This window comes from Epinephelus lanceolatus, chromosome 7 (assembly GCF_041903045.1).
Source record: "Epinephelus lanceolatus isolate andai-2023 chromosome 7, ASM4190304v1, whole genome shotgun sequence".
In the NCBI taxonomy this organism is placed as follows: domain Eukaryota; kingdom Metazoa; phylum Chordata; class Actinopteri; order Perciformes; family Serranidae; genus Epinephelus; species Epinephelus lanceolatus.
The window spans coordinates 1,807,233-1,816,851 of NC_135740.1; the positions used below are offsets into that span (position 1 = coordinate 1,807,233).

A 9,619-nucleotide genomic window follows, 5' to 3' on the forward strand; every position below is an offset into this window, starting at 1 on the left:
ATGACCGCGAGGGATAGTCTAACTCCCGGGGAAGTACATGTAAGTTACCTGGAGTTATACGCTAACTCCTGGGAAAGTGGGCAAGAGGTACACTCTAAAACGCGGGCTGACTTACGAAGTGTTACCAAAATTGGATAATGGTTGTTATCCATTTTTGCCATTTTTGATCTAAACTAAGTTGAGTGACCCGGATATGACCGTAACACTGAAAGTGACCAGACCATTGCTATCAGGTTGCTACTGGCTCCTCTTCACCCAGAGACCGGCCCTACTCTGCCCCTGATTGGCTAATACTTGCTGTTGGTCGTGGGTTTGATTGGTTAGCATGACTGTCAGGATTGGAGCCAACCAGAGGCAGAGGAGGGCCGGTGTCTGGGCATAGAGGCGCCAGAATAGCCCATAGCTAACGCTATGGGAAGACCGACCCAGCAGACAGCAAAATAAACTAATGTAGCTAGTATCATGGCCGGACTGGAGGATCATTGTGACATTTTTGGACAGTTTTTTGAGGATTGCAAAACGCATGCTGAGATTTCCACCGCGCTGCAGCAGTTAGGTGTTCAGAGATGCTCGGAGATGTCAGTGAGAAGATTCTGTGCTCAGCACCAACTCAGGCGAAAAAGACTTGTGTGAGATGTAGAACTGGAAACAACAATCCTATCATCAATAGATGCGGTAAGTGTTAACATTTTTTAACATTGACAAACATATGCTTTTTATATTCATTATTTTATGGAAATAGTTTTATTTTGTTAACACTTGAAGTGCGAAGAAACATGATTGCCTAAAAGGTTAAGGTGTGTTCACACTGGACCTGTTTTTTTTTTTCACTGTCGCTCGGTTCACCTCTTGGATATTGCTTCATCACTCAGTTCCAATTGCTTGTCAATGCGGCAGAAATCAACAGACTCGTTTTTTTGCTTTTATGACGTCATTGAAGCAATCAGCAGCAGCTGAAAATTATACATTTTGATACATACAGGTAGGTTATACATATTGCAAAACTCTGTAAAAGTACACCAAAGCATACATGTTTGTTTCCAAATAATTATTTGAAAACGAAACCATTCATACGGTCAATAAAAAACATTTTGTTAATAATAAAAAACAAATGTAGTCTCAACAGTGACTGTGCCAGCTGGCGGGACTGCGGCTGAACCGTTTCCAATGTTGTGTGTGTGTGTGTGTGTGTGTGTGTGTTGTTAGTATGTCAGAGAGGTATGTCAGAGAGGTGGAGTATAATTTATTACACGGCTCTATTAAATGCTGTATTCTGATTGTTCAGTTGCGGCATTCAGAGGTCTGATATTACTGTGTAATAACCGTTGCTATGTAGCCCAGCGTTGCCAGGGACGCTGCCCTGACAACAGTTACTTTTTAATTGGGCTAACGTAGTCGTTACCGCTTCAAAATAATAATTTACAAGATACAAAGATGGACTATTCATTCATTCATGATATACAGTACAGGCCAAAAGTTTGGACACACCTTCTCATTCAATGCGTTTTCTTTATTTTCATGACTATTTACATTGTAGATTCTCACTGAAGGCATCAAAACTATGAATGAACACATGTGGAGTTATGTACTTAACAAAGAAGGTGAAATAACTGAAAATATGTTTTATATTCTAGTTTCTTCAAAATAGCCACCCTTTGCTCTGATTACTGCTTTGCACACTCTTGGTATTCTCTCGATGAGCTTCAAGAGGAAATGGTTTTCCAACAGTCTTGAAGGAGTTCCCAGAGGTGTTTAGCACTTGTTGGCCCCTTTGCCTTCACTCTGCGGTCCAGCTCACCCCAAACCATCTCGATTGGGTTCAGGTCTGGTGACTGTGGAGGCCAGGTCATCTGCCGCAGCACTCCATCACTCTCCTTCTTGGTCAAATAGCCCTTACACAGCCTGGAGGTGTGTTTGGGGTCATTGTCCTGTTGAAAAATAAATGATCGTCCAACTAAACGCAAACCGGATGGGATGGCATGTCGCTGCAGGATGCTGTGTTAGCCATGCTGGTTCAGTGTGCCTTCAATTTTGAATAAATCCCCAACAGTGTCACCAGCAAAACACCCCCACACCATCACACCTCCTCCTCCATGCTTCACAGTGGGAACCAGGCATGTGGAATCCATCCGTTCACCTTTTCTGCGTCTCACAAAGACACGGCGGTTGGAACCAAAGATCTCAAATTTGGACTCATCAGACCAAAGCACAGATTTCCACTGGTCTAATGTCCATTCCTTGTGTTTCTTGGCCCAAACAAATCTCTTCTGCTTGTTGCCTCTCCTTAGCAGTGGTTTCCTAGCAGCTATTTGACCATGAAGGCCTGATTCGTATGCTGTAAAGCCCTGTGAGGCAAATTGTGATTTGTGATATTGGGCTTTATAAATAAAACTGAATTGAATTGAATTGAATTCGCGCAGTCTCCTCTTAACAGTTGTTCTAGAGATGGGTCTGCTGCTAGAACTCTGTGTGGCATTCATCTGGTCTCTGATCTGAGCTGCTGTTAACTTGCGATTTCTGAGGCTGGTGACTCGGATGAACTTATCCTCAGAAGCAGAGGTGACTCTTCTTCCTTCCTTTCCTGGGTGGGTCCTCATGTGTGCCAGTTTCGTTGTAGCGCTTGATGGTTTTTGCGACTCCACTTGGGGACACATTTAAAGTTTTTGCAATTTTCCGGACTGACTGACCTTCATTTCTTAAAGTAATGATGGCCACTCGTTTTTCTTTAGTTAGCTGATTGGTTCTTGCCATAATATGAATTTTAACAGTTGTCCAATAGGGCTGTCGGCTGTGTATTAACCTGACTTCTGCACAACACAACTGATGGTCCCAACCCCATTGATAAAGCAAGAAATTCCACTAATTAACCCTGATAAGGCACACCTGTGAAGTGGAAACCATTTCAGGTGACTACCTCTTGAAGCTCATCGAGAGAATGCCAAGAGTGTGCAAAGCAGTAATCAGAGCAAAGGGTGGCTATTTTGAAGAAACTAGAATATAAAACATGTTTTCAGTTATTTCACCTTTTTTTGTTAAGTACATAACTCCACATGTGTTCATTCATAGTTTTGATGCCTTCAGTGAGAATCTACAATGTAAATAGTCATGAAAATAAAGAAAATGCACTGAATGAGAAGGTGTGTCCAAACTTTTGGCCTGTACTGTAACTTTTAACATATTTGGTGAGCATGAAAATCTTGAGTCATGGTCATCTTAGTCCACTTTATAGCCTACATGCATTGTTAGGCTATTTTCTTTTCATTTTCTCTTGATTCCCTGTAGCTATTGTAGCGCAGATTCAGCTGTTGCCAGCAGTTTTTTTTTCTCTCCTCCCGATTTAATTTATAAATCAATAAAAATCATATAATTAATCAATATTCTGTCTCAAATTATTTATTTAACTGATAATTAGCTGTGATAATTAGCCCTGGAATAGAAGTTCTATTCCCCTGTCGGGAGTTATTTTCCCAGTATTCACCAGCTCATTATACATTATCCCTTACTTATTATTGTAGAATGTATTTAGCAAATCACCACTTTCAACTGGAGACACAGTGCAGCAGCAGCGCAGCAGCAAAAAAAAAAAGGCATTATAAAAAGCCGACAAATGGTGTTAATTAATTGACATGAGACATTGGAGAGGTTGTCAGTCCTATTCTATAATCTGTAATATTTTTTTATTTTATCATAACTTCTCGGAAATTACTCAAAAATGCATTCATTGTGTGCTTCAGAGCACACGGGCAGCATAAACTATAAAGTTACATATGATGGTCTGGCAGATCGTTGCGGTGCTTGGATGCAGTTGACAGTGACAGTTTTTTCAGCAGCCATTTTTCTTCCTACCAATAACCTACGGTTGAGGCAGCTCCAGCTCCAACTCCGCTCACATGCTCTGACTCAGGCATCAGAGCCTCTGAGCTACAGCGTTAGATGCATTGGCACTGTCCGTGGTGCTTTACACCAGGACTGCCAGGATTACAGCGCCCCTCCAAGCGCTGCAGTCCCGCCGGCTGGCGTGGTCACTGTTGAGATTACATTCGTTTTTTATTATTAACAAAAATGTTTTTTTATTGACCTTTTTTATTGACCGTATGAATGGTTTCGTTTTCAAATAAATATTTGGAAACGAAAATGTATGTTTTGGTGTACTTTTACAGAGTTTTGCAATATGTCCTGTCTGTATCAAAATGTATAATTTCGGTCGGTGGTATAAATGCTCAGAAGTCTAGTGTGTTTCATTTTTGTAACTTATAGGCTTCAGAAAACATACAAGACACATTTTTAGGAAAAGTCATAGGAAGAGAAGCTTGTAGGTTTTATCTAAACAGAGTTATTTGCATTAGCCTATGTCGTGGCAGTTCTAGGACAAGTGCACTTACATTGATCACTTCCATAAAATAAAACGAGAAATTGGAGAAGATTGAAAAAATTGTTAAAATTAAATTAGGGAACTGATCACAGATGCATTGTGTCTGTGTGTTTTTACATCTATTGTTGCTTTTAATTTGCAGCTATACTTTTAATGAAACTGACATGTCATGACAGTCATGACTTTGTATGTGAACTTGTCTCTAGCGGAAAAAAAAAAACAGGTCCGTAAAATATACATTATTACATTACTAATGAGCACAGTAAAATATTCGCCTCGCTCTACTTGCGCGAGTTTGACCACTGGAATATTTGTTTTTACTCGCGACATTCACACGAGTAACAGTGTGTTCACACCGCTAGTAAATCAGACAAGTATGCCGGCCGGAAAGCAAGCTACATCGGTTGTGCTAACTGGGGCTAATGCTAGTGCTAATTTTGTTGATAGAAAAGTACAGCCGATAGTTGGAATCAATTTTCAAAACTTACCAGGCAGACCGACCTCCACTCACTTTCCTCCATGCCAGGTCTTTCTTGGTCCGAAGCTTATAATTTGGGGACGCAACGTCATAAAGCTCAGGGTGGCCACAAACAGCTATTATTAGCTTGTCCTCCATTTTCAAAACAACGCGGGGCAGTTGTTGACCATTGAGGTCCATCCAGATGTGGCAGAGAAGTGTGTGAAGGCTACCTGCGTTCTCCATAACTTCCTGCGGAGGACAACCCAGACACCTGCAGTGAGGGCGAACATCCCAGTCGCCGATGGTGAAGTGGAGCCACTGCCAGGTCTGGGCAGAATTGCTGCCAACAACTCAACAAGAGAGGCCATCAGGGTTAGGGAGACCTTCACATCCTTCTTCTCTGCAGAGGGAGCTGTGCCATGGCAAGACACCTTGTAGTGCACAAGCACACAAAACGGCTCTTTCTTCACACATTACTAAAGAGCACAATTCCTGCATTGAATATTAGCACCAAAATAAATATCCATTTGTCTCCAGTGAGTTTTTTGCATGTGAAAATCAATAAATATTCACTGTATCCGGTAATCACATGTTGCCTGAATGAATGTTGTTTACTACAGTGAGACAGTGGCAGTTTTTGGCGTGTGAAAATCAATAAATGTTCACTGTATCCAGCAAGTCACATGTTGCCTGAATGAATGTTGTTTACTACAACGGCAGCAGCACGTCAGTGACATCAGTGACGACAGGAAAATGTCAACACTGATAGGCTGCCCTGACACAGCATGAACTTGCGTGAAGAGGCGAATGACGCGAATTTCGCGTGTTCGCTCCATTCGCGTCACGCCATTCGCATCATTTGCGCCGCCGACACAAATTTGCGTCTATTCGCGTCTTTACATTGACTTTGTATGTAATCTTAATGTGCGAAAAATTCACCTCGTGCCCAGAGTGAACACACTGTTAGACAAGTGCAGTTTAATGCTGCATTCCAGTGGTGTTGGAAGATCTGAATTCCCAAGTTGGCAAGTCGTTCTTCTGACTTCGTTGTGTTCATGTGCTATAAAGTCGTAATGTGGGAAAAACATGGATGCTACAAAAGAAGATGAGTTCTATTTTAATTCTCAGACGTATAAACAACAGGTTGTCGATTGTTTCCACCTCATATTAGTGATTTTGTCCGTTGCTGTACCTGTACATTCCCTATAACCACTAGAATATTGCTTTACCTGACTTGCTTATGCTAATAAATAGCTTTTCTAACTAATCTAGGTCACTCTGCATGGACAGCATACCATATTACACATTACATGTCAGTAAAAAATTGATATGCAATACATGAATTAATAAAAAGTTTCTTACCATTAACCAAACATTCTCTTTCGTCCAACATTTTTCTGTGAAAATGACGTCAATATCAAGTCAAGTTGGCAACTCGTGTACCAAAATTATCTCCGAGTTGCCGAGTTGTATTTCCAACATGAGGGGCCGTTCATGTGAATTTTCCCAGTCGGAAAGTCATTTTTACGATTATTCTGACATCACATGAATGCAGCATATGTTTAGATTGTGTTTAAGTTCAAGCCTTGGGATATTTAATCATATATTATTTAATCACATATATGATGTGTGTAATTTGTAAAAGGTGTTTGTCAAGTTTCACATAACTTACATGACAGTTTTTGTTGTACCACTTTTAATGTTAATCTTTAATTAGTCTTAGTTACATGGCTAGGCAGAAGGCTTTTGAATTACTTAATTTAACTTTTTTTTGTCTGACAGACAGGTCCAACTTATGGACGAAAGTTCATGACAGGATACCTGTCATCAGTGGGAGTTAGGGCAGGTGAACCTCGAGTGGGAAGGATTCTTAGAGAGGTGCACAAGCCATATAATGAGCAGCCAGGTAAGTCATCTACATTAATTATGTTCGTGAACAAAAAGATGATTTTTGAATGATTTTTGACCTCATGAAAAGTTAAATTTAAACTTAAAGTATGCATATTAGCAGTACATGCATGTATTAGATTTGTAAATAATTTGAATATCTCAGCTGATTTATTGCACTGTTATTGCACTTTTCATTGATTGAATTATACTTGTTTTAGGGAGCACGTCATATAACTCCAGTTCCTTACTATGCGGAATACATTGGCCATAAACTCCACCTAGACCAGAATGAGAAGCTGGGAATGTTTCGAGTGACACATATCTTGGCTATTGATGGTTTCAGCAGCAAAATTGTTGCTGAATCCACAATGCCAGTGAAGAACAACCTTATTATTTATGAGGAAGTTTACAGGCAAGTACAGTCAAGGTTAGAAATAAAGTATAATAAGCACTACATAGGGTTATTGTACTGTGTGTACTACGTGCATTTGAATATGAAATAAATAACTAAACAAGGGATTGTATCACCTAGTCCTAAACATAACTGAACTTAATCTATCATATCAACATATATATATCCATATAATTTACACATTTTTCTATTACAGGAAAGCAGTTGCCAACAATGGAATGTGGGACCAAATCAGAGTGGATCATGGCAGGGAGTTTTATTTGACCCTGTACATGCAAGAAAAGCTGTCTCAACACAGACATAATGTCAACAGGCTACCTTATGTGCAGACAACTTCTTCAAGGGTGAATTTTGTCCTATTGATTACATATAAACATAATAAGTATTTTCATTTCATTTCATTTGTTTATGCACAAATACATTAATCTCAAATGAGAAGAGATGATGTATGCCAGATCTGGCTATGAGCGTGTTTACATCTGCAGTCCCTGGGCAGGTACAGATTTTTTTTTTAAAAAAGTACTGTAGTTAGTTGATATGGTTAATATTGACATGGTTAGTGCTGACCTTTCAAAATTAAGCAAAATGTATTTCCAATAAAAAATATTTTTATTTACAAACCCAAATCAGAAAAAAGTCAGCTGAGTGTATAAAATGCAGGGTACTGAGTAGGTGACACTGGCAATAAGCGAGGAGAGAAGAGATCATCAAAGTGTAACATAAAAAGGAAAAAGCAACAAGGCTGTCTTTTGGATTTTTCCAAAAGAGAAGGCTAAGCACGAAGCCTATTCAGCACAGCAGGCACGATAAAGATTTGATTCCAGGTGATGTAAACTTGTACAATCACTGCTGACATCAGCTGTTACCCATTACTTCATTATTCTGTGTTTCACCTCATTACTTGTCCTAAATTATCCCATCTGTCCCAGCATCTTGGGATGAGGTGCACGCTTGAATGGCAGGAATTGATAGATATTTACACATCAATTGAAGCTCAAATATTTGGACTTCACATTGTTTACAACAAAATGAAAGATCAAAGGACATTTACAAATCATTACTGTCTGCTACCTGTGTTTTACATTTTAAGTGTTTTCAAACAGTCTTTGAGAGTTTTTCTTGTGTTTAAACAGAACCTGAGAGTGGAAAGAATTTGGCCAGAGGTCAACAATCGGGTAAACTACCCCCTAAAACAGGCCCTGGTCCACCTGCTGGATCAGGAGTTACTCGACATGCAGGATAATCTAAACAAATTTTGTGTCTCCAACCTGGCATGTCAAGTGAGTCGGATAGGACTTGGCAGAGTTGTGCAGTCCTGGAATGCCCATAGGATACCAGGTAAGTTGTGATAATATTGGTATGTAGTTTTAAAGCAAGTGACAAAATTTTGTCCAAAACTTAAAAAAAATCTTCACACCAATTTTAGGCAAAGGGATCCCAAACTGCTGAGGCAGCACACATGTACGAGCAGGAGTTGGGGTAATCCCTGATGTGGGTATCTGCCTTTGGCTTTGACCCATTTTTATCAGAGCAAGACCGATGTCGTGCTGAGCAGCTGTTTGGAGAGAGGTTTCCAGACATCTCTCTTCTTTTTGGAACAGCAGTTAACCATAACTATAGCATGTTTCAGGAGGCACTGTTCTACCTGATAAATGTTACTGAAAGACATGCAAGATAAATGTAAATGGTGATGAATAAATATGAAGTTTGTTCAGAACATTGCGTATTTTTTAATGTCCAAAATACAAGCAAAGTATAAAATCTCATAAAACCTGTACTTAGTGAAAAAGTGCTTTTTAAGCTTTAACATTAGACACTGTTACATTATAAAACACAATTCTCTGAAAACTGGTAATTGGTGTCATTTACAAAAACACAAATACAAAAAGTAAACATGTGACAGTACTGGAAAAAAGTGCTTTTTAAGCTTTTACATTACACACTATTATAAAACACAATTCCCTGAACTGGTATTTGTATCATACCAAGTGCAAAATCTCATAAAACCTATACTGAGTGCCATAATAACTTGAAACATGACAGAACTGAAAAAATGCTTTAAGCTTTAACATTAGACATTGTTACAAAACTCAATATACTTGATTTTGAAGTATATGAACAAACATTTGTTGCCACTGTAAAAGACAGAACTGACGGCAGGAATAACTTCTCCAGTGCTGCCAGTGCTTCAGAGAGTCCAGCCACTTCGTGGATGCTGCCCTCCAAATCCACAGCACGACATTTTGGACAGTGACTGCATCTGTTGTTCCACTCCATAATACATGCCTGCACCCGATGAGGTTTCTGCAGCAGGTTGAGAACACTGGCTTATCTACAGGACCTGTAGATAAAAAAAAAAAACATTGTCATTTATTTTCATTGTGTTAGAAGAGGGGAAGAAGGAAGGAAGGAAAGGAGGGAGGAAGAAAGGAAGGAAGGAGGGGATGAAGGGAGGAAGGAAGGAGGGAGGAAAGAGGGAGGGAGG

At 39.7% G+C, this 9,619-nt stretch overlaps 1 pseudogene; it reads left to right on the forward strand.

Moving 5' to 3' along the window:
• Positions 1-462: 462 nt before the first annotated feature.
• On the forward strand, positions 463-8,812 carry LOC144463919 (uncharacterized; annotated as a pseudogene).
• The last annotated feature ends 807 nt before the right edge of the window (positions 8,813-9,619 follow it).